This window comes from Zonotrichia leucophrys, unplaced genomic scaffold (assembly GCF_028769735.1).
Source record: "Zonotrichia leucophrys gambelii isolate GWCS_2022_RI unplaced genomic scaffold, RI_Zleu_2.0 Scaffold_204_88126, whole genome shotgun sequence".
Classification (NCBI taxonomy): Eukaryota; Metazoa; Chordata; class Aves; order Passeriformes; family Passerellidae; genus Zonotrichia; species Zonotrichia leucophrys.
This window is the reverse complement of record NW_026992409.1, coordinates 1-24,425: the sequence shown is the minus strand read 5'-3', so window position 1 is coordinate 24,425 and position 24,425 is coordinate 1. Positions and strand designations below refer to the sequence as shown.

The 24,425-nt window shown below is 49.8% G+C and overlaps 1 pseudogene; it reads left to right on the top strand.

Annotated features, from left to right (window-relative positions):
* The window catches only part of LOC135461165 (zinc finger protein 883-like), a 42,460-nt pseudogene extending 32,872 nt beyond the window's left edge, over window positions 1–9,588 (top strand).
* Window positions 9,589–24,425: the final 14,837 nt, after the last annotated feature.

The following is a 24,425-nucleotide window of genomic DNA, read 5'->3' as shown; positions in this document are numbered from 1 at the left end:
TTTGTGCAATCATGGCTTCCAATTATCTGCTGTAATTAGTCCCTGGAGAGGCTTTCTCAGTAACAACACTCAGTGGGGCTCATTAATACTTCAGGATACTTCAGTTATTTTAAGGTACTTGGTGTTTCCCTTTTGATACAGACTCTGTGAGAGCTTTGTGCAATCATGGCCCAAATTTTCTGCTTTAACGAGTCCCTTGAGAGCTTTGTACTGACACTTAGTAGTGCTCATTAATTCTTTGAGATACTCAAGGTTTTTAAGGTACTTTGGATTTTCCTTTCCACACTGAGTCTCTGAGAGGATTTCATGCCATCCTGGCCTCCAGGTCTCTCCTCCAAGGAGTCCATGAGGAGCCTGTGTTGGGGATGGACCTCAGAGGGACCCATTCATGCCTCAAGAAACTTTGGGGTTTTCTTCTGACTTTGACTCCTGGAAAGGTTTGTGCAATCTACTCTCAGGCCCTGAAGTTCCAGGCTCAGCTCCAAATGCACCACAGGGCTCATTATGATCAAGCACATCCTGACAAACTGTGGTTTTGCTTTGAATTCCCTCAACCGTAGTGCAGTTCACTAAGTTCTTCTTCTATTGTTACAGAGAAATATGTTAAATAGCTTCTAATAAATCCACATTCCTGTTTGAAGGGTGTATGGTTCTCTTTAGAGAAGAAATGATAGCAGCATTCTGTGACTGATAGGCCCAGGGGCTTTCCTAAGGAGGTCTGGCATGCTCTGAGAAGCTGTGTCTTGAGATCTGACCCAGTGTGGAGAGCCTTGCTCGACTTTTCCAAACCCCATCTTGTCTATCCTCACTCACCTGGGGTCGGCTAAGCTTGGAGAACTGGCTGCGCTCAGGCAAAGAGGGGGTTTTCTTCTTTTATTTTAGTAATCTGAAACTCCTAAGCTCCCTGTTGAAAACAGACACCCTCCTCAAGTGTGTGCCAAGACCAAGCTGCCACCAAGACCACTCCAGACCTGCCCTGGGCCAGCTGTGAGGGTGTGTGGAGGCCCAGAGGCCTACCATCAGTGTCTCATTCCCCCAGACATGGAGGACTGGTTCCAGATAAGAGAAATAGGCTTTCAGGTTAAGGGTGAGATGGTTTCTTCTCCCATAGATCTTTGCAGACACATGCTGATTTATGTTATGTTATGTTACCCTGTTGGCCTATTGGCCTAATTATCCTAGTTCAACTCCTATTGCCCATGTTTGTTTAACCTTTGAATGTTCTTCTCTCTCTGTCCCTCCATTGGCCCTAGTTTGCGGCATTCGTCCACCTTTGTTTCCCAGGTTTGCTGACCTGACCTCTGACCCCTCCTCTGCACCATATTCCCCCATATCCATTGTACCCTGACCCTCAGCTCTGCCCTCAGTACTCCATATAAGACCCTGTTCCCTCAGCCTACACCCTGTCTTCATCCCTGGATTGTGTTCAGCTGTGTAACCTGTTCCTGTACCAATAAACCCAGTTTGCTGGAGAAAATATAAAGACCCATCCTGCCTATTCTGTCAGCTTTCTAAGGTAGCAGTGAGCTTTGGGCTCATGAGTGCTGGATGCTCCAAGGACCTCAGTAGAGCCATGATGCTACACCTGGCACCCGAACAGGGACCAGATTCATTGAGGTCCCTGTGAGCATCTCCAGCAGTGATCCTGCCAGCCAGATGTCACTGGAAGCTGTTCCCCTTTCAGGTCAGCCACAACCCTGAAGTGAGACTAGAATTTTACCAAATCTCACTGAAGTGGAAGTTGGCCATCCCTTCAACATCTGTGGGACCAACTTCACTGACAGCCCCACAAGCCCACTTTGGCTGAAGATAGTGCCTGTGAGCCTGAGTGAGTGACTGAGTAGCAGAGAGCTGCCAGGGGTTCGGGCTTTTGATTTTCTGTTCCTGTGGGTGGGAATTCCCTCTTCCATTGGGGGCAGCTATGGGAAATACTCAGTTCCAAGCTGAAAAGGATGTTTTTGTAAAGTTTTGGAGACCTTTAAATTTAGAGGGAAGTTCATTTTCTGAGGGGAGTTTGAAAGGTATTGTTCACTGGTAGTTTACAGATTTTCCTGATATCTCTGTTGATTCTATCCATCATCATTTTGGGATGCTCTTGGGGAAAAGCTTTATATTTTACAAACACAAGGCATTTGAAAAGGTGGGAAATTTTATCCATTATTTCATTCAATTTATGGGATCGTTTCACGAGTTCATGGTTCCAACCCTTTGTCCTGGTTTATTCAACCTGGCCCCCAGGTTCTCCAACCCATGTTCCCTTAGAACAGGATGGGAGATAGAGCCCATCCTTTGGCACAGACAAGCCATCTGCTGCCTGCCATCTCCCCTCCTTTCCTGTCTTCTCCTCAGGGTGGTCGTGGCTGTGCCACCCTGAGATATTCCCTTGCCCTTCATCCATTAGTCCTAGTCCTCCTTCCTGTAAATCACAAGATGGTAATACTCTTGTGAGAGAGATCGCCATTTTAGATTCCCTCCCACCTTCATCCCCATTTCCTGCCTTTGCTCCAGGTGCCTCCCCTGCAACGGGTCTCACCTTGACGCCAAGTTCCGCCCCTGTGTCGGGTCCCTCCCCTGTCACTGGAAAGCTCCTCCCCAATGCGGGCTCCACCTCTCCACTTCCGGGCCCCTTCTCCAGTCCAGCCTCTTCCTGTTCCCACATCACCGGAACCAGACATGGGGTCAACAAGAAGGAAGCTATTTTGGCTACCAAAGGCCTTTGACACCGGGCATTGTCAGTCGGCAGGAAGGCCCACGTCTCTGCCAGCAGACCTGCTTCCTCTACAGAGGAAGAGAGCGATAGCTTATCCAAAAGTGAGGATGAGCCCAAGGATTCTTGGCAGAGGACACGGAGAAAAGCCACAAAGGAGGGGGACTGGGAGGTGGTCTCCAAGATTCAGGTAGTATCTGTGCAGTATAAGTGAGGGCCAAGGCCTAAGTGGGAATCTTTTTCCCACAGGGAAATGAAGGATTTAGTAAAGGCTGCAAAGGATTATGGGAGGGGTTCTCCCTATTTTAACAATTTGCTGAATGCACCATGTACTGCCCACACTATAGTACCATAAAATTTAAAACAGTGTATGAAAATTATATTGTCACCTGCCAAGTTTATTTTGTGGAAAGGACTTTGGATAAATAAACCTAATGAATTACGAAAAGGTTATGTTAAGGAAGAAGGGCAACAACACCTCACAATGGACCACATTACCAGGGAAGGAGACTATACTAGACTTCAATATCAGGATAAAGTCCCCCCTGAGTCAATACTGGAAGATCTCAAAGGTGCTGCACGGTCCACCCTCCTCCAAACACCTGATGCTTCTACACCCCACATTGCCTTTGCCAACATTCACCAGGGCCTGGACAAGAGCTTGATCAAGTTTGTAGATCGCCTTATGAAAGCATTGGAAAAACAGATAGAGAATCAAAAGGTCCAGGATTCATTTATTAGCAAATTAGCTTTCTGTAATGCCAGTATGGACTGCAGAAAAGTTCTGCACAGCCTCACCCTTGACCCTGAGCTGACCATCGCTCAGATGGTTGATGCTTGCATTTGCCAAGTGGTCTCAGACCATGACTCCAGCCTAGCCAAGGCCAGCGGCCAGGGTGCAATGGTTGCAGCAAACGTGCTTCCCCACAATACAGAATGTAATAAAGGCAGTGGAAACTGTTATAACTGCGGGAAAACTGGACATGTAGCAAAAGACTGTAAATACAAGAATAACAACCGTTCTCGTTTTTCACCCAGCCCTCAGTCCCACAGCCATTGCCCAAACTGTTCCTGACAGTGAGAGAGAAACATAGCAGGCAAAGAGAGGCAGGAGAGAAAGGAGGACACAAACACAATCAGCTGAGAAGGCGGCACTCTGAAAAACAGAACTGGAACTATTGGAAAATTAATTGCACAGAAATCAATAGTTCTGAATATTTTATTTACTATCAAAATATATCCCACTCATGCAGCCCCCCACAATCCCTATCCCACACCCTCAAATTTGGATCCCACTTCTCCCAGTCTGTATCCAATCCCATCTCACCCTGGAGGCTGTGGAATTGAGTAATTTTAGCATGGGACTGAGTTTTTTGAGGTGGAAACAAGGCAATTTGTAATGGGATTGAGCCCCTTGAGGGGGGCTTGAGGGGATTGAGATGTTTTCAGTGGGACTGAGTCATTTTGAGGTGACAGATCAATCGATCTTTACTTGTGGAGTGCAAAGATATGGAGAACACTTCCTGAAGTCCCCCAAGACCCCACAAATCTTCCAGAATATGTCCCAAAACAATAAAGTCCTGCTCAAGTAACTGTTAACTGATGGAACTTTCGACATATTTGATAAATTTCTTTTAGTCCTTTCTTTTTAGTCCTTTTTTAGGTGTTTTTAAGTGATAACAACAAATCAAGAAGAAATTGGGCAAAACCAAAAGGATAACCAGCCATGTGTCCTCCCAGCGCAGATCACTGAATGTAGGTCACCAGGACTCTGCCCAACGTGGATCTTCCCATGGAGGATGGAGCTGGAGCAGGGCATGGAGCTCTTCCTGCAATTGAGCCTTTGCAGGGCTTCCCTTACTGGTGATTCCATTGGTGTCGGGTCAAGTGAGAGCTCATGGACAAACTCTTTCCACACTGGGGTACACTCGTAGGGCCTCTCCCCAGTGTGGATGCGCTGGTGGGTGATGAAATGAGACTTGTGCTTGAAGCCCTTCCTGCTGTCAGGGCAGCGGAAGGGCCTCCTCTCGGTGTGAATCCGCTGGCGGCGGAGCAGATGGGAGCTGGTCTGAAACCTCTTCTGACACTTGGGGCACTCTTAGGGCCTCTCCCCAGTGTGGATCATTTGGTGGATGTTAAGTTGGGACCTCTGACTGAAGGTCATCTTACATTCCCCACATCTGTATGGCCCCTTCCCAGTGTGGATCCTGTGGTGGTGGTTCAAGTGGGACTTCTGCTTGAACCTCTTCCCACATTCTTCACACTCATAGGGCCGTTCCATGGTGTGGGTCCTCTGGTGGGAGATCAGGTTGGAGCTCTGGCTAAAGCTCATCCCACATTCCCCACACTCATAGGGCTTCTCCCCAGTGTGGATGCACTGGTGGGTGACGAGGTAGGATTTCTGCTTGAAGCCCTCCCACAGTCAGGGCAGCGAAAGGGCCTCTCAGAGTGAATCCGCTGGTGGTGCAGGAGGAGATTGGAGCTGGTCTGAAACCTCTTCTGACACTTGGGACATTATAAGGCCTCTCCCCAGTGTGGATGTGTTGGTGGGTGACGAGGGCAGAGCTGCAGCTGAAGCCCTTCCCACACTCCCCACACTCATAGAGCCATTCCCCAGTGTGGATATTCTGGTGGCGGATCAGGTATGAGTTCTTCCTGAAGCTCTTCCCACACTCCAAGCACTTGTAGGGCTTCTCTTCCACGAGGTTCTGCTGTGGGGATTTGTCCTCCCTGGTTTCCATCCTCAACTCCTCTTCTAGGGGAGGAAGGACAAGGAGAGGATGGGATTTGCCTCCGTGCCACAGAGAAGAGGAAGGAGATCCCCCCAGTGAGTCCCTGGCAGGATGGCGTTGGCACCAGAGTTGTCCTGCAGCTGGGGGCTGTGCTGGGCTGGGAGATGGAGCAGGAGAGAGGGGAAAAGGGGCACTGACTTCCTCCTCACCTGCCTGGCGGTCCCGGGGCATTGTGTCAGTTTGAAAAGACATGTGTCTGCTAAGGAAGGCAGGAGCCTCCCTTGAAAGTGAAAATGTTAATCCCCTCCCTCATAATTATAATTTTCAGAATAAGAGGCTTTCAAGCAAAATCTATGGGAATAGGAATAATGGTTCTTCAGTAGGAAAATTAAAAATATAAATACAATAGTACTGAAAAACTACTTACAGAGTCAGAATACAACCTGACACCCTGTGGGTCAGAGTGTTGGTAGCACTCCTGTTAAATTGTGGCTGCAGCACTCCTGGAGTGACAGATGTGGTTTTGTTGGAGCAGTGATCCTGTAGAAGGGTGGAGTTTTCTTCTGAAGTTCCAGTGGTGGTGTCGATTGGCCTGGTCTTCCTCTGGGATCCAGTGGAGCTGAAAGCTGCTCTTTTTGGAATCCTGTGGGAAAAGGCTGACTCTGTTGTTCACATTCTCAGGTTATATCCCTGTAGGAATGCTTGGCTCCTCCCTCTGGGAGAAGCTTCTCACAATGGGATGATGTAATTTTTATCAGTGGCACTCAATGGCCCATTAACAGAAGATATCTCCCTGGAGGGAGGATTCCTTGTGGAGGAGATAAACTGCTCAATTAACAGATGATAACTGCCCCACCTTTAACAGCGGGTAATTGAATACACATCCAACTAAACCTGAGAAACTGTTCCAGCCTTGGAAAGCAGGATTTGGTACCAGGATTTGATAGGGAATGCAACCCTGACTGAAGGCAGAGGTAGAATCTCCAGAGCCTGCAGCCAGAAATGCAAAGCTCTGTGATAATCATTTCAACATCGTCTCTTTTGGAATTATCTACTAATGATTATTTGCTTTGCCTATCTAATATTTTTGTAAATTTTTGCAAATTTGCATTATCTAAATTACCCTGTTCCTTAGGTTAAGTTGGTGTCTGTGTCTTTGGTGCTGGCCCTGCCCACCAGTGAAACAGGGCCCCATCCTGCCTAAGTGTTACCTGGGGAGACAAAAGCGCTCACTCCAAATGTCCCCCCTTCCTCCTTGTTCCCCCCACATTATACACTGATCATGATATCCTATGATCTGGGGTATCCCTGGGGTCAACTGGGGTCACCTGTCCTGGCTGTGTCCGCTCCCAAACTCCCCCACACCCTGAGCCACTCCCCAGCGAGGCCAAACAAGGGGCAGGACAGGCCTTGGCTCAGTGCGAGCTCAGCAAGAACAAAACCATCTCTGTGTGCTCAGCCCTGTGCTCAGCACCCGGCCCCGGCATTTCCTCTGCTCCCACCCCAGACCCCCCTTTCCCACCCCTCTGCCCCGCGGCCACTGCAGCATCAGCTGACAATAGAAGCAATTCTGTGGCAATTCCAAGTTTCATTGGTTCCTGCACAGCTCCAACTCAGCTGCTGGCTGGTCCCAAAAAAAGAGTGAAAATCGGCCCAATACAAATATTATTAAAAGGAAGGAGAAGCTCTTAGTAGCTGTCACAAAGGTGACAGGGATGAAAAGAATAATGATTTTCACATTTGGCAAAGAACCCAACCCTGGGAATCCAGTAGTTATTTGGGAATTTAGCTATTTCAGCTGTGCTTCTTGTGTGACTTTTAGCAGCCTTGTGTTCCTCACCATGGAGTGAATGAACCTTGTCAATCTCACTGGTACCATTTGCTCCCTTTCCTCCAGTGATTTTAACAAACTTTTCGAAGAAAGACAACAAAATACTTTCTTTACACTGGCCACCCACAAGAGCCATTTTCCTCATCAGTTCCCCCATAAGTCGCTCAGAGGAAGCTGCATCCAAGTTTCCAAGAGTTCCTCTAAGGAGAACCACAACCTCCTCAGTGGAGGGAACCATGATGTTGTCAAAGGTACTTGGGGTCAGACAACAGTGCCTAAACTCACTGTGTCAAAGAATGTCACAGTCTGGTTAAGAAAATTGTTGGAGAGATGCCTCTGCCCAGTTAAGGTGCTAATGAGGCAAAATCTAATGCGGATTTTATTCAACAGTAAATGTCAAGTAGAGAGAGAGATGGAAAGAAAGAAAAAGGGATGGACAGCACGGGAGTGACAGGGACAGAGACCTCCCCTGGGGCAGGGCAAGTGTGACATTGTCCCCTGTGTGTGTGGCCTTCCCAGGGTGGGGGTTTTACAGCTGAGCCAGTTTGGGTAAGGGAGGTGGTGTTCACCCCCCCAGAGCAGGGATTACCCCACTGTTTCAGGCTGCCATGCAAGATGTAACCAAATGCTTGTTTTCAATCCCCATCTTCATAAATGGCTATAAACAGGTGGGGCAGTGTTCTTTATCTCTTCCATGACTCAGCCCTGATAATGCCCTCCAGGGGAGATATCTTCTGTGAATTGGCCATTGAGTGTCACTGCAGGACTGATAAAATTCGATCATCCCATTGTGGGATGCTCTGCTCAGGGGGAGAATCCAAGCATTCCTGCCTGGATATAAGCTGAGGCTTTTAACACCAGGAGCAGCTTGCCTACTGGATTCCCAGAGTACAAGAGCTCCATAACCAGCACTGGACCTTCAGAGGAAGACCAGACCATTCTACAGGATTGCTGCTTTGACAGAATCACGTTGATCACTCCAACAGGATTGAAGCCACCATTTATTGGGACTGCTGCCACCACCCTGACCAACAGGGTGTCAGGTTATATCCTGAATCTGTCAGTTTAAGGCAGTGTTTCTGTATCATTGCCTTGATCTTCATTTTGGTATTTAAAAGCAATTCTGGTTTAGACCCTCCCCATGTTTGCCTTCAAACCAGTACAAATCTCATGGTGCCCATCCCTTGTTACTCTCTCAAAAATCTTGAGGATTTCCCATCCCCAAACCTTAGCCAGATGGAAAAGGAGGCTGTGAGGAACAGGAAGGATCCCTGGGACACCCTGGCAGGTGTCAGTGGAGGAGGAAGTCAGTGCCCCTTCCCCCTCTCTCCTGCTCCATCTCCCAGTCCAGCACAGCCCCTGGCTGCAGGACAACCCTGCTGCCAACCCCGTCCTGCTGGGGATGCACTGGTGGGATCTCCTTCCCCTTATCTCTGGCACGGAGGCAAATCCCATCCTCTCCTTGTCTTTCCTCCCCCAGACAAGAAGCTGAGGATTGGGACCAGAGAGGACAAATCCCCACAGCAGAACCTCATGAAAGAGGCCGTGATGAGTGACTCCAGGGCACAGGAATCCAACGGGGAGGAAACTCCCCAGATATTCCAAAGGAAGAGGGGCTCCATACCCAGCCCAGTGTGCTCTGAGGAGGAAAGACCCTCCCTTAGCCAGGAAGGTGGACAGAGCTTCAGCCAGAGCTCAGAGCTGGTGGTCCATGAGCAGCTTCATGATGGGGAGAAGTGCTACAAGTGCTTGCAGTGTGGGAAGAGCTTCAGGCAGAGCCGCACCCTGATCCGCCACCAACGCCTCCACACCGGGGAATGGCCCTACGAGTGTGGGGAGTGTGGGAAGGGCTTCAGTTACAGGTCAGAACTCATCAGGCACCAACGCATCCACACTGGGGAGAGGCCCTACGAGTGTCCCCAGTGTCAGAAGAGGTTTCAGACCAGCTCCAGTCTCCTCCAGCACCAGCAGATTCACACAGAGCAGAGGCCCTTCCGCTGCCCTGAGTGTGGGAAGGGCTTCAAGAACAACTCCCACCTCATCAGACACCGGCGCACCCACACTGGGGAGAGGCCCTATGAGTGCCCAACCTGTGGGAAGAGGTTTCAGAGCAGCTCCAATCTCCTCCTGCATGAGCGGATTCACACGGATGAGAGGCCCTTCCACTGCACTGAGTTTGGAAGGGCTTCAAGCACAACTCCCACCTCATCACCCACCATCGCATCCACACTGGGGAGAGGCCCTATGAGTGTCCCCAGTGTGGGAAGAGCTTCACCAGCAGCTCTAACTTGACAAAACATCAATGGAGGCACCACTAAGGGAATCCCTGCGACTGCCCCAGCTGCAGGAGGAGCTTCGTGCACTGCTCCACTTCATCCCCAATGGAGGTCTAACGTAGGGAAGAGCGCGAGTGATCCATGTTCCCTATGATCCATGCTGGGAAGACAACTGCCCCAATACCTTCCCCTGTCAAAAACATGGTGTAGAACTGAATTACATGAGGGTCTGGCCATGGCCCTGTCATTACATTCACTCCCACCTCTGGTCATTGCCAGGGGCAGGAAATGGACTCTCTCTCTCCCTGAGAAGAAAGGGTCTCCTTTCCAGGTGGGGGAAATATGTTGCTGGGAAGAGCCAGGCAGTTGTGTTTTAGTTTTCCCTGTAAACAGTTTTATTTATCCCTTCTGTGATCAATAGTTTTTCTTTTCTATTTGTTCCTTATCTCGTTGCTGTTCCCAATAAATTGTTCTTATTCCAAGCCGGGATCTTTGCCTCTTGTTCTTTCCATGGGAGGTGGGAGGGTAGCGAGGGCAGCGCGGTTTTAGCGGGAGCAGGAATTTGGGGAATCCCATTCCTGAAGCCCGGCCCGTGGAAACCGAGCATCCCAGCTGGTCCCAGCCCTGGTGGCCATGGCAACAGCCTTGGGAGCAGGTCCCTGGCTGGGGCTGTGGGAACCTCTTCCCTCTGGTGCCCAGGGAGAGGAGTGGAGGGAACAGCTGCAGCTGAGTCAGGGCAGGCTCAGGTTGGATGTCAGGAAAAGGTTTTTGCCCAGAGGCTGCTGGGGCCCTGCCCAGGCTCCCCAGGGAAGGGTCCCAGCTCCAGGGCTCTCTGAGCTGCAGCAGCGTTTGGACAGCGCTGCCAGGCCCAGGCTGGCATTGTTGGGGTGTCCTGTGCAGGGCCAGCAGTTGGACTGGAGGATCCTGATGGGTCCCTCCAAGCTCAGCCAGTTCTGTGGTTCTGGGATCCCATGAGCCTGGGGATGGGGCTGCCAGTGGTTGCCATGGCAACAGGCTGTGGCTGCAGGCCTGAGCTGGTGTCCATGGCAACCACCCCTGGCATGGGGTCTCCATGGAGCTGCCAAGGGACTGACCATAGCAACAGGGGCTGGTGATGGTTGCCATGGAAACTGACCATAGCAACAGGGGGTTGTGATGGTTGCCATGGAAACTGACCATAGCAACAGGGTCCTGGTGATGGTTGCCTGCTTACGATCAAATTTGTCACAGGCCCTCAGAGAGGTTCCATGGGGACTTTCCAGGAGTCTCCAAGCTGTTCCAGAGCTGGAATGTCACAGGCACAGACAGGGGCTCCATGGACACCTCCCAGGGCTTTCTGGGGATGGTAAAGAGCCCTGTGGTCAGAGGCAGTCACAGCCATGGTGACATCCTAGGGGACCTTGTGCTGCAAAGGCACCGATCTGTCACAGGCACTCACGGGGGCTCCACGGTGACATCCCAGGAGTCCCCAGGCTGCCAAAGAGCTGGGATGTCCCAGGCACTCACAGGGTTCCTGTCATGGGCACAGTGGAAGCTTCAGGCCAAAGTTTATTACAGAAGCTCCTGTTGGGTCTTGAGTTCCAGAAAGGAGCCTCAATAGCGCCCTTAGATCCCCAAATGTCCCTGTTGAATCAGAGATGATACAGTCTCTGATCAGAAGGCTAAGGACTAAAAGCCACCTGTTTTTTCAGTTCTCTTCTTTTATATCTTGGTTTGCTAAAAGTGGACCTCATTGGTCATTTATTCAACACATTTCACATGATTGACCAATTAAGACATCACCCTTCAGTAAACAACTTTATGGAAAAAAACCAAATTATTACAAACATTGTCAGGGCAGCACTTATTGATGTTTGTTTTATGCTGGGGCTGTCTGGGGGCTCCCTGGATGGGGGAATCCTCCTGCAGCAGTTCTGTGCCAGGTAAAAGGAGATGCACAGACTTTTTCAGTCTTCAGCTTGTTTGTTGTTATCTTATCTAAAGTTTTGCATTGCTATCTACACCAGGCTCAGCATGCTGGAAAAACACAGAAAAATTGCCCCAAAACCTACCATTTCATGGTCTTTTAAAGTTTTCTCATCCAATTAATTCTTAAAACGTGTTATTTCTACTTCTCTATCAACAACTCATCCCTTGACTGTCCACGTAACCTCTGCACTGTGCTTTCCTTGACCAATCACCCTGTGCCACCAACACTGCAGAAAATGGAGTAGATGAAGAAGACAGGGACTCCACCCCAATTCCTCCATCTTACTTTCTATCTACACCATACTAAAAACCCCAAAACCTAAATTTCTCACCAAAGGAACATAGTATAGTACTCTCTATTACCTATTTCACACTTTGGTAAATTCTAATCTCTTTCAAAGTCGTGGAAGTCCTCTCCATGGGAAAAAGTTAAAGGCAGTGTTTCTCTGAGGGACAGGACCCCTCAGAGCAGACAGAGAAATATTCCCTGTGCCCTGGATTCCCGCACATTTAATGTAAAACCCTTTAACCTTTAACATGTAAAGTTACCCAAAAATGTTCCAGGTAAGCAGGATTAGGAGAAGAAATAGAGAACAAAAGAAAGACCGAAGATCTATAGAAAGACACACATATAGGAACCATCTGCTCAAGTTCCAGCACCAAAAACAGAGGAACCCCAGGAGAAGGCAGGAACCACACCATAGGTTGGCCTCGTGCTCTGGCTTTTAACCCCCTGGGCCTTCATGGGCCCGCCCCTGGGGTGGGACTGCCAGTTGCTTGTCCAATCAGAGTCAGGGTAGCACCATCTGCTAATGTGTAATTGATTGATTAACAACTGGGCTAATCAGAGCTGGGTTAACATCAACCCCCTGCTGTGTGATTGACAGCTCTGCCAGGCCAGGGCTGGGGGCAGGGCTCTGTCCCACCACAAACCAAGGCCTGACCCGGCCCTGGCCCCACACGGGCATTCCGAGCATCCCAAGGTGTCTCAGGACATCGATCTCATCCAGCCTCTGACAGCGACCATGATGACACTACAGAACCTCATGGAGCCATGGGTCAGTTGTGACAATGGAGATCCAAGGAAACTATGGTGAGACTGTGGAATCCAGGAATCATGGAATCAAGGAGACCATTGTGCAAATCATGAGCCCTATGGAGGCAAGGATCAATGATCAAACTGTGGTTTTGATTGTGATTGATTTAAATAGAAACAGGGAGCCAATGTTTCACAGTGGAGCTGCAAGGGGCCAATGAACCCTTGTGACTCTGTTGGGGCTTATGAAACCGTGAAGCCCTTGTGACATTGCTAGATCCCATGGAATCATGGAGACCATTGTGACCCTGCAGGGTCTCATGGAGGGAAGGGGCCATTGTGACACTATGGGAACTTGTGGAACCAAGGGAATCATTGTTGCACTACTGGGCCCCAATGGAACTAAGGGGCCATTGGACGCAGCAAGGCTTCATGGAACCAATAGACCATTATGACACTGTGGGGCCTTGTGGAACCATGGAGACAATTAAGATCCTTAAAGACTTGTGTAACCAAGGGGCCATTATGACACCTGAGGGCATCATGGAAGCAAGAGAACCATTGTGGCATTGCAAGGCCTCATGGAAGCAAGGAGCCATTGTGACACTGCAGGGCCCTGTGGAACCAAGGGAACATGAAATAGGTGTGGCTGCCTTGGTGTCCCGGGGTTCACCTGAAAGGTCTGGCTGATCTTGGAATGTGGAAGGCCACTCCCATCTGCCCCTGAAACACTGGGGCTCTGGGCTCTTCTTTTTATGGCAAAGAATTGTTCATTTTTTCCAGGCATCCATGGCCAAAATTTTGATTCCACCTCCAAATTTTTGTGTATCAAATGATTGCTCCCAGACTAAAGTTGCCAGGACAGACAAGTCTGGCTGGTCTTTGACTCCTGAGGGGCAGACCTCACCTATTTTCCAAACACTGGAGAGGGCTCTGTGCTTTTCTTTTTATGAAAAAAAACCAAACTTCCCTCTACTCCAGGCATAAATGTTTTAAATTAGGACTCCGCATTCATAATTTCAAATATCCAAGGGTTGCTCCAAGCAAACCTGCTAGGAAAGAGAGGTCAGGCTTGCCTTGGCCTCTGGTGGTTGCCATTCATCAGGTCCTGAAACATGAGGCTCTGTGGTTTCTTTCCTATGGAGACTAATGCGACACTTGGGAGTCTTGTGAAATGAAGGGGCCACTGTGACACTGCAGAGCACAATGGATCCAAGGGACCATTGTGACACTGTGGAGCCTTGTGGAACCAAGGACATCACTGTGGCTCTGTTGGGCCACATGGTCCCAAGGGGCCAGAGCAAAGCAGCGGTGTGGGAGTTAGCCCAGCTGTAACTCAGAGTCAGCCAGATTTTACCCCAGAAGATTTGGGCATGAGTTTCAAGCCCTGGAAATCATTTGTTTAACTTAGAGTAAGTTTGAGAGTTCCCCCATAAGCCTTTAGTGTTGTTATGCTAACTTGTCCAAGTTCTCCTCCCCTATTGGTTACTTGTTTCCCCTATAGGGTTATCGTTCTAGAGTGTTCTACCCTCAAGTGTGCATGTTGTTGCTTCACCTTTGTCTCAGGTCTTTGAATCCCATCCCTCGTAATGTGCTCGACTTCTCCATGTTTATTGTTTTTCACCCTGTTACTAAAGTTCTTTTGGGGCAACTCTATTGATCCTGCTTGTAGGAGCGACAGTGGGTAGGATGGTTGAGATGGACAGAGACAAGAGATCTCTGAAGCCAGGTCTTGGAATTTGTGGTTTATTGCAAAGGGTGTGGGTGCAGGGGCCTTGTTTGGAGCTGCCAGCCACAGCTCGGAGCAGGCCCGAGAGAAGAGCTTGAAAGAGGCGCCCAAAATGGATGCCTGAAAGAGGAGGGGAGTTCCCATTACAATACAAGAAATCTTCTGTGCTGCATATTCTAACTTTCACTAACCAATCTAGTACAAGATACAAATCTTATAGCTTTTACATACAGCCTATAAGAATCATTACATTACCATACTGTGTTTCATTTTAAACCCTAAAAACTACTCTTTGGACTCCTTCTGCCAAGATAGCAGGGTCTGCTCTGACCCTTGGACCTGTCTGCAAACAGAGGATATTGTTTCATCAAAAGAAGATTACCTTCAGCGGGCCATACCATTGTTTTCCAGTTGTTCAGTAACTAAGGCTTGGTATCTCAAAGCTTGCTTTAATTTCAATCTCACCTATAGTTTCCATATTCTCAAAATCTTTTGCCAGGCAATCATTCATATTTATAAGGCTTTCCTGTTTCATCTTCCACAGCATCTGCTCCTTTTCATTTTCACCACCCTTGCCCTGAAGTTGGGGAACCAGAAAGGTTTGTCACAGCCACCCTCATTGAGAAATTTGGCGCCCGAACAGGGACCATGACATTCAGTCATGTTAGCTGGGGTTAGCTGATGGATAGGCCAGCACTCCCTGGGATTTTGGATTGTGCTGGGCTGGCAGATTCATCATTGCTTCGAGGGACCTTGGCCAGGATCCACAGGGACAACGATGGTTTCACCTGCATAGGATTGCAGGTGGTTTTGGGGAAACACAGGACAATTATTGCCCATTTTGCCACTGTGTTTTTACAATACGCATCCACATCCCATAACTGATTTGGGGTGTTCCAGTGGCTGTTCCACCTAAGGCAGAGAAAGAGAAAAATGGGCAGCCGGATCTCCAAAGTAGAAAGGTGCATATATGGATGCTCTAAGTTAATACTCACTGATCATGACCAAATATCTTCAAAGAACAAATTAAAATCAATCGTGAAGTGGATCGTTTAAAATTTTCCAGATGCCCCTGAGCCTGACCATCCTCCCTCCATGTTGGCTCCTCCACTTCCTGCTACAACCTTCTCTTCCACCCTGAATGAACCTCCAGACTCCACCCCCACAACTGGAGGTCACGTCCCCACTTTCAATCATTCCACTTCCACCCTGGGCCATGCCTCCAGAAGTCCAGCCTGGAAGTCTGCCATCCTAGATCAAGGCCCTTCCTCCCCAACACCTGACAAAATGGCAGTGCCCTTTGCATCACTCTCCAGCAACAATATAACCCCATGATCAAAGATACTAAGCCCAACTGTCACACTATTTCTAATCCAAATGTTTCTCCTACAAGTTATTCTTCCTCCCCAGAAGACAGTTTGGATTCCTCAGAGCCACCTCATCCCTCAATTCCAGAAGATCCCTGGGAAAGGAAGAAGACTGGCAAACAGTCTCGAAATTCCTCATTGCCCCCGTGTGTTATGAAAGAAGGGGGCAGAATCCCAGGTATCAGCCATTGGTTTACGTGGAAATTAAGGATCTGTTTAGAGCAGATAAAGACCGTGGAAAGGACTCACCTTATTTTAATGGCCTAATGAGGGCCATGTTTACAGGGCATGTCTTAAACCCCTTTATGATTTAAAATATATTATGACCATGTTGTTATCTCCTACAGAATACACCCTGTGGGAAGTGGGATGGAAGCATTTACTAAATCAATTAATAGCAGACTATGCTAATAAAGAGGCAAGGGCAGAATTGACAATCAACCATCTAGCTGGAGAAGGACAACACAGCCTACCTGATCAAGCAACAGGTATCCCCAGAAAAGTATTGGATGATATCACAGAGATGGCTTTGAAAGCTTTAATCCAGGTATTGGATGTTAGCATCCTCAATCTGGACTATGTAAATGTAAGACAAGAACATGGAGACCCCTACATGAAATTTATTGATAACATAAACAGGCACTAGAGAAACAAGTCCGGGATAAAAAGACTCAAAATGAATTACTAAAATCTTTGGGAGGAGCCAATGCCAACCTGGAATGTAAGAAAGTGCTGTGTGCCCTTCCCTTAGAGCCAGAACCCACACTCCTGCAGATGATTGAGGCCTGTAATCGCCTTAGAACAACAGAACACATAGCAGCTGTACAAGCCCAGGCCATTGGGCAAGGAGTTGCAGAAGCCCTAGCAGCTATGCAATTCCCATTTAAGGGGCCCCAGCAACATCTACAGGGCCCAAAAATATGTTTCCAGTGTGGTCAACAAGGACATTTTAGAAAATATTGTCTCCAGAGGGGAAGGGACTATCTGGACCCTAACGGAAATCAACATCAAATAATCAGATTTCTCAAAAGGTAACTACACCAAGCAGCTGTCAAAAAAAATACCACTGGAGTGCAAGGCAGCCTTGTACTCTGACACAAATGTTCAAGCCGATGATGCCTACAACTGATGAAGATCAAATTGTGCAAACACCCATTACAGACCATGTAGCACGGAACTCCAGCACCTCATCTCCCAGTTGCCAAACACCTTACCACCGGGGGCAAAATTTGTCTCGGGTCTTGGTGAGTGTGAAGTCTGTTGTTTTAACTGACTATTTTGCTGATGCAATATTGAGAGGATAGCTGGGCCCCGAAGATTTGCCCTGTGACCTATTAATCTTAGGAAACTGCCAATTGAGGACTGAAGGATTTTTCATATTGCCATCCATGCTATCAGTGGCCTCACAAAAAGAAATTACAGGGCTGGTCCTGTCTCCTGACCCACCTTGTTTTACACTCCAAGGACTAACAATTGCCCAAGCCATAATAGTTCCCAAACAGGATGCCAATGACATTTGACTAGGGATGTGGACCTAGGTGATAAATCACGATAAACCAAAAATCACCTGCACTCTGAAACTTAACAATGAAAAGATTGTTTTGACAGGGCTTGTGGACATAGGAGCCGATGTGACAGGTATCTCATGTTCCAAGTGAGCTCCTAACTGGGTGTTCACATCTACTGCAGGAATATTGTCCAAGATTGGAGGTGGCAGTGACAGTCTCCGAAGTGTGGAACTTATTAACATCAAAGGACCTGAAGACCAAATTGCCACATTGAGACCATTCGTAGTAAAGTATCTCAGTGGATCCTGGCTAAGAACATCAAGCCTTACCTGTAGTCACTAAGTGTGGATTCGCCAAAGGAACCCCCAAGTCCACCCCAAGACAAAACCCACTAGACAGTAACTCTAGCACCTGGACTAGACAATTGTTTCAAAGATGACACAAAAGAAGCTTCTACTCACCTTCCTCAGCCTTTTTGCAACCACGCTTCTCGCAAGTGAATGGGTAGCCCTCAAAAACACAAACAACCTATGGATAACTCTAGCAAAAGCCATGAAACAAGACACCCTGTGCCTATCTGTCACTAGACCTGATGACCCCTTCTCCACCTGCCCAGTGGGGTTGCCCACAGATGTCTGGCCAATAACTGAGGATGCCATCTACAGTATGCGAGTTGACAATCCTGATGGCAAATGGAAGTACAACCCTGTCAATGCTTGGGACTACTGGACCCAGAAGCCTCTGCATGCAGCACTTGAACTCCAGGAGCTAGAAATTCTCGGTTCTGTAAAAATGGACTTTTGTTTAAGGTTTTATTACCGTCCAAGATGGGGAGACGGTGAAAGACATAAAATTACAAGAAAAAAAGAAACTATCAGGAGAGACATGGGCCCATACCATCCCACTTACAGAAACCAGACCTGATGGTGTAATTACACCTCTTCCATAATTTCTTGGTCCAGTAGCTACTCAATCCAGTTGCTGCAGGGTGTATTTCTTATTTGCCGGTATAGAGCATGGCCTGGTGTCCCTTCACACATCAAAGGCAGACCTTGTAGCCTGGGGAGGCTTGCCTTGCTGGCACCCGACACAAAAATTATTAATGGCCAGAGAAACAGAGCAAAAATATCCACACATTACTTTGAACATCTTTGCAAAAATAATGTCATCTATTGGAGTCATAACAAAAGAATAGCGGCCTCCATCTCACTACCTTGGGTGGCTGCAGCTAAAGCTTTAGGACAATTAGACCATCTTGAGTGCCTGTTAAGTAAGCAAACCAATGCTACCTCCCTCACACTGAGTGGCCTGCTCTCAGACATAGAGACCATCAGACATGCCACCTTGCAGAACAGCGATAGAGTTTTTACTCTGGGCACATGGTTGTGTAGACTCTGAGGGCATGTGTTGTATGAACCTCTCCAGCCACAGCGAGTCAATCCAAAATAGCATTCAGGTACTGAAGGAAGGGTTCAAGAAGCTTCAAGTGGAAAACAAAGACTGGTTCAATAAAATCTTCAAATCCAAGAGACTAAAGGGTTGGATGATGTCTAACAATTAATTCTCTTAGTGGTTGTTGTTGGATTTTTAATTGTCCAATGTTCATTTGAATGCATTTAGAAAGTCTTAAAAAATTCTTTCAGCTCCATCTTTGTTGAAAAACATAAAGGAGGAAGATACCCAACACAGGCTTCTCATGGACTCCTTGGAAGAGAGAATTGGAGGCCAGGATGGTACAAAAACCTCTCAGAGACTCAGTGTGGGAAAGAAAATCCTTAAAAGTACCTAAAAGTATTCTCAAATCCAAAAAATACCTTAAAAACCTTGAGTATCTCAAAGTATTAATGAGCCCACAGAGTGTCAATACAGAGCTCTCAAGGGACTCGTTAAAGCAGAGAATTGGGGCCATGATTGCACAAACCTCTACCAGAGTCTGTATCAAAAGGGAAACACCAAGTACCTTAAAATAACAAGTACCCTGAAGCATTGATGAGCCCCACTGTTTTTACTAACAAAGCCTCTCCAGGGACTAATTATAGGAGATAATTAGAGGCCGTGACTGCACAAACCTCTAACAGACTCCAAGGCAAAAGCCAAACTCAAAGTCCTGTGAAAAACCTGCAGTCCCTGGGAGGATGAAGGAGCCCCCAGGGCCATTCCTGAGCAAGGCTCCCCAGGGAATCCTTCCAGCAGATCCTTGAGGCCACTGGGATATGGGCTAGGGGGGGATGCTGAGGGCAGGACAAGGGGCTGACAGTGCCCAGCCTGGCTGGGGCCATGCCAGGAGGCCCCAGGGCCTCAGGACAAGGTGTCTCCTCACAGCCCTTGGTGGCACAGACCCTGCTGTGCCCCAGGGCACCAAGACTTAGCTTCTCTTTGTCCCCACCTGTCATCACTGCCACCAGTTCTCTGCTCTGTCTGGAGCCTGGGGACACTTTCTCTGTTGTCTCACTCAGTGGGACCCATTAAATGTCCAAGAAAGTTTGGAGTTGGATTCTGGCTTGGAGTTCTGGAGAGGTTTCTTCAGCTCCCTCTCAGGGACTGATGTTCAGGGCCTGAGCACAAAGCCCCAGAGGCTCATTAAAGTCCTTGTGCTGTGTCTGTGCTGCTGAGCTGGGCTGGGCTCCTGGCACAGAGGCAGCTCCTGGTAACCAAGCAGAGCTTCAAAAGCACATTTCTCCTGATGAGCAGCTCTTCTGACAGCCCAGCAGGGCTGGGGCACTGCCTGCAGCCACCCCGGGCACAGAACAGAGGCACAGAGAGCTTCAATCATTCAGGGCTGGGAAGGTGCTGAAAAGTGCCTGAGGCAGAATCACTGCCAGCCCTTGGCACAGGAACCTCTGGCTGCAGGACAATGCAGCTGCAGCTCCTGGAGCCATCTCCTAAAGCTGGAACATCCCAATGCCTACAGACCCTGTGAGTACATTCTCTGATTGTCTCTTGGGCAGAGCAGCCAGGGGTGCCCAGGGCTGTCCTGCAGAGCAGGGTCCTGCAGCCCAGGGCGCTGTGCTGGGGCAGGGACTCTGCTGCTGCCAGGGACAGCTCTCAGCCAGCCCTGGCAGCTGCTCCCAGCACTGGGGGATAAGATCTGGGTGTGAGGAGACAGCTGGTAAGGCTTGGAAGAGTTCTCCTTGTGTGGGGAGGATGCTGCATTGTTCAGGACTGCTCCCAGCATGGCATTTAACTGCAGAACATTTCCAAGTGATTTATACAGGAAGCACAGCAAGGCAGGGGCTGCATAAAAGGGAAAATCCTGCTTTTTTAATCTACTGCTCTGGGTTGCCTTGATGGGAAATTGCACATAGATATTCATCTCTCAGTTCAGGCTGAGGAAAAAAAAAAATTCTCTCAGATCCGTATAAAGCAGGCAAAGACAGAAATCAGCACAGGGCCCCTCAGAGGCAGCATCAGTGTCGCTCTTCCGACCTCCTCAGGGTTGCTCTGATGTTGCCATCAGAGCCTGCAGAGCTGAAGCTGCCCCTGGGCAGTGCATGAGCTGGGAGGGGTCTGCAGGGCAGAGCTGAGCCCCCAGGGCTGGGCTGGGCTCTGGCAGCACTGGCAGGGCTCAGCTCTGGGCACAGGGAAGCAGCTGGCAGGGACAGCTCCAGGCAGCACAGCCCTGGGCAGGCAGTGGAGGGAAAGTGCCCCCAGCCTGTGCTGTGGTATTTAAAGTCCTCTCCAAACCCAACTTTTCCATGATTACTTTTTTTACAGATCCCCATGGAAAGGCACTGAAAATGTCCAACAGCAGCTCCATCAGGCACTTCCTCCTGCTGGCAATGGCAGACACGCGGCAGCTGCAGCTCCTGCACTTCTGCCTCTTGCTGGGCATCTCCCTGGCTGCCCTCCTGGGCAACGGCCTCATCATCAGCGCTGTAGCCTGCAGCCACCACCTGCACACGCCCATGTTCTTCTTCCTGCTCAACCTGGCCCTCGCTGACCTGGGCTCCATCTGCACCACTGTCCCCAAAGCCATGCACAATTCCCTCTGGAACACCAGGAACATCTCCTACACAGGATGTGCTGCACAGGTCTTTTTTTTTGTTTTTTATGCTACATCAGAGTTTTCCTTCTTGACCATCATATGCTACGACCGCTACATGTCCATCTGCAAACCCCTGCACTACGGGACCCTCCTGAGCAGCAGAGCTTGTGCCCACATGGCAGCAGCTGCCTGGGCCAGTGCCTTTTTCACTGCTCTCATACACATGACCAATACATTTTCCCTTCCCCTGTGCCATAGCAATGCCCTGGGCCAGTTCTTCTGTGATGTTCCTTTGATCCTCAAGCTCTCTTGCTCACACACCAACACTCTGAGAAAGCTGGGACTCAGTGTAATTAGTGCCTGTTTAGCATTTGGCTGTTTTGTGTTCATTGTTTTCTCCTATATGCAGATCTTCAGGGCTGTGCTGAGGATTCCCTCTGAGCAGGGACGGCACAAAGCTTTTTCCACCTGCCTTCCTCACCTGGCCGTGGTCTCTCTGTTCATCAGCACTGCAGCGTTTGCCTACCTGAAGCCCCCATCCATCTCCTCCCCATCCCTGGATCTGGCAGTGTCAGTTCTGTACTCAGTGGTGCCTCCAGCCCTGAACCCCCTCATCTACAGCCTGAGGAACCAGGAGCTCAAGGCTGCAGTGTGGAGACTGATCACGGGACGCTTTCAGAAACAATAAACTACTGGCTGATTTCTGCAAATCACTTCAAATAAAAGTCCTCATTGACACTTCTTGTTGGTTTCATATTGGCAGTCCTTTGACTTTCTTTTACTTTTTACATATTGTCCCCAAAGAAATATCATTGCTTGCGCTATTTCTCATTTTGTTTCTCTCCATCTTCCCTTTGGCCACAGACTGTTTCAAGGAGTGGCTGCAATCTTGGTGGCTTAAAAGGAACTAAAGTATGTTTCAGCAAAGTTTTCTGCAGAGATGCCCTTTTGTTGCCTTCTCTGGAGCTGCAGCAGCACTGTCTGTGTGCAGAGCTGGGGGCAGATCAGTGCTGGCCCAGCAGCTGTGCCCAGCAGCAGCAGCACTTGATGTTGCCAGCGCTGCTGCTGTGGCCCTGCCCCACTGCCCTGGTGGCCCTGGTGTTGCTGCAGGGCCTGAGTGCTCTCGGGGCCGGGCACAGCCCTGGGGGTGGCAGTGCCGGGGCTGCAGCAGGGACAGGCCATGGGCACTGCTGGGGCAGCGCTGACGCCTCAGGCCAGGGCCTGGGGGCTCCAGGCTCCTTGCCCAGGCTCTCTCAAGAACACGCCCAGGCCAATGCTCAGCACAGAAAAGCCCCGTGAGCAGCCCCAGGATGGCCGTGGGCAGGTTGGGGGCAAACAGCATGGCTGGGGCTCTGCAAGGGCCCTGGGGCAGATGGGAAGGAGCAGCAGAGCAGGGGCTGATCCATCCCCAGTGCTCTGGACAGCCCAGGCCAGTGTCCCAGAGCGTCCTCATGGAGCTGCCATCAACATCCCTCCTCTGCAGCCCTGGCCTCTCCCCCAGCTCACACAGGTGCCCCATCCTTGCAGGCACAGACACAGCAGCACTGGCTCAGGAGCCCCTGTTTGCATTGCACAGAGCAGGCAAGAGCACCCCCATGCTGTTGGTGTGGGGACATGAACCTGAGGGAGCACAAATGCCATCAGCCCCTGGGGCCAGCAAGGGCTGGGGGACACCAGGGAAACCACTCAGCTTTGTCCTGGCCTCTGCAATCAGCCAGAAAGTTTGTTCCCATCAGCTGGGAGTTTCCTGTCCAACTGCAGACGCTGTTGCTCAGAGCCAGGGCTTTCTGGCAGCCACCCCCAAACTGCCCTGAGAATTTCCTTTGCTTCAGCTTTGCTTTCTTTACTCTTCCCTGGAAGAAATTTCATCCTATTGCCCACCCAAAGGGGCCTAGAATTAGATAGCACTCGAGGTGCTGCCCAAAGCAGTGCTCAGGGGCACAGGGGAAGATTCACTGCCCTGGTCCTGCTGGCCACACTATTCCTGATCCATAGGAGTGCCAGGAGTTGGATGAGGGAAATGGTGGAGTGGGGGAAGGGACAAAGTCTGATTGATTGTCAGCCATGAAGAGTCTTGATTTTTCTATCTTTTCAGGCGGCATTAGAAGGTGCTGTGGGTCCATATCAAGTGGACATTGCTGATATCAATCTATAAACAGGAAAAAAAAGAGGACAAACTGTTCTCTCTGCATTACCTGCAGTAGTGTATATTCACTTTGAATACACTTCTGAAATTTTTTCAGTTAACCACAGAACTGAACATTTAGATAACTCCTTGGGGCTTTTATTCTTCGGGTATGTTAGAAGAAATGTTTATGACCTTCTTTTACTGAATTCCATAACTGAAGATCTCAAAAGTTAAGAGGCCTCTGGTGTGTATTAAAATTCATCATCAACCTCCAAGTGGCTGAGGATCCATCCCCATCAGAGCAGCAACAAACAGAAATGGGCACAGCTTTGTGGCTGCCCCAGCTTTGGGATGGGCCCTGGGCCTGGAGCAGGAGCATCTCTTGAGGGCCCCAAGGCCGGGGCTCTTGTGCTGCCCTGAGCAGATGGGATGGCAGCAGGGGCTGCAGAGCTCTCAGCACCTCAGCCCGAGGGGAGCAGGGCAGCCAGGGAGCCTCCTTTGGCCTTGGCCAAGCACCTTCCCCCATGGCTGGGGCTGAGTCCTGTGGCAGCTGCAGCTGCTGCTGTGCCCTTGCCAGGGGCTGAGGCCGTGGGGCAGTGCCCAGAGCAGCCTGGCATGAGCAGAGCTGTGGGGCCAGAGCCGGCCGGGCTGGGCTAGGGAGAGGCCCTTGGTGCTGCCCAGAGCTCAGCGCAGCTGGCAGAGCTTGCAGGGAGCTGGGCTGGGCTCAGAGAGCCTGGCCCAGAAACCATCAGTGTCCATCTCAGCCTGGCTGAGCGTGCAGGGGCAGGACTCAGGCCAGACCTTGTGGAGCAGGGCCAGCACCTGTGCAAGGCATTGCAAACAGGCAAGTGGCCCAGAGAGGAGGCTGCTCTGTGCCCTTGGAGGCATGGACAGAGAAGGGAGGGGGCCCAGGACATTTGTCTGCGCCAGCCTCTGTGCCCATGCATTAACAGCCCTGGCTGCTGAGCCCAGCTTTGGCCTGGGCTGAGTTTGGCTGTGGCCCAGCTCCATCCTCCTGCAGGGCTCAGGGCCTGTTCTCAGCCATGGCCAGCCCTGGCTGCCTCTCTGCTGGCCCAGAGGCCGGCAGAGCCCAGGGCAGGGCTGTCTGTGCAGCCCCACAGGTACCAGGGGCTCTGCAGGAGCTGGCAGAGGCTGCCC